This window comes from Lupinus angustifolius, chromosome LG14 (genome assembly GCF_001865875.1).
Source record: "Lupinus angustifolius cultivar Tanjil chromosome LG14, LupAngTanjil_v1.0, whole genome shotgun sequence".
Classification (NCBI taxonomy): domain Eukaryota; kingdom Viridiplantae; phylum Streptophyta; class Magnoliopsida; order Fabales; family Fabaceae; genus Lupinus; species Lupinus angustifolius.
The window spans coordinates 12,639,011-12,640,413 of NC_032022.1; positions in this window are offsets into that span (position 1 = coordinate 12,639,011).

Sequence of the window (1,403 nt, forward strand, 5' to 3'; positions counted from 1 at the left end):
AACTCTCTAATAAATGCAACATGCAACTTATGAGATTAATTCTGAAAACGCAGTTTACAAAGAATCAGTTCAGAACCCCAGATAATCGATTAAATGCCATCTTAATCGATTAACGTGATTCAAAATCATAACTGATTCTGTTTTTCAGTTTTTCAGTTCCAACAACTTAACAAACAATTAGGTTAATCGATTAACGTAATGCCTTAATCGATTAACAGCATTTTAAAAACGTGTTCCAGTACAAACCACTTTTCACAGCAGTTGGGTTAATCGATTAAAGATTTGGTTAATCGATTAACATCAATTAAAATACGTTATGCACTTAGATAATACATGTTTAACACTTAGTTTATGCCTGGAATGCACATATACATGTATTTATATAATGCATAAACATATTATGAATGACATATCTCATGGATGGAATGATTTAAAAGATATATGCATATGAGACATATATTAGGTGCCCTAAGCCTTGACTCAACTTAAACTAGAATCTAGTCTAAGCCTAGTACCAAATAAAGACTTAAGCACGCTGATTTGTTGATGATCTTCAAGCTCTTATAGGCACAAGTTGTCCTCATCAAAACCATGACATACAAGGAGAGCTTTCCAAAGTGTTCCTCTTGACATGCACACTATTAGGATGAACCATCACCACCAAACGGGTTTGTAGAACCCATTATATTTCCCTCGGGATCAGGAATACGCGGTTGAGCTAGCACTTCGTACTAGCTCTGATACCACTTGTTAGGTATCAGTGGCTAAAATACACCTAGAAGGGGGGGTTGAATAGGTGTGGCGGTCAGAGTATCCGCTTTTCGAAAACAATAAATAATGCTGAAATAACCCCAGATTAATCGATTATCACAATAGAAATAATCAATTAATGTAATCAATTTAATCGATTAAAATAGCTCAGATTACACAAACATATTCGGTTTCTTGCACGACAATCAACCGAGATTGGAACGAAGATACAGAGCTAACAAATATATCAGAGTTACAACAGTATAGTATAGAAACAGAATATTGCAATTAAACCAACTATACAAAGTAATCGATTAAAGCAATAAAGAGATAGAGGGAAAGAAAAAGCCTGCAACACGATTTTTATCCTGGTTCGTTTGCGTGTCCACTTGCAAACTACATCCAGGCCTCCCGGCTGATCTGGGAGATTTTTCTTCACTATAATTGAAATAATGTTTTACAAGCAATTCTTCCAATTACAACACTTAGACATTCACTTGAAACTAAAGAACCTTATACCTTGGATTGACTCCCTTCCTACAGCCCAAGAAAACTTTTCTTGCGGTGTAGCCCCAGCCAAGAACCTATTCTTTCTATCAAGAACTCTAAGCTAATGAAGATACAACACAATCTCGTTGGTGGTAAGACACCTT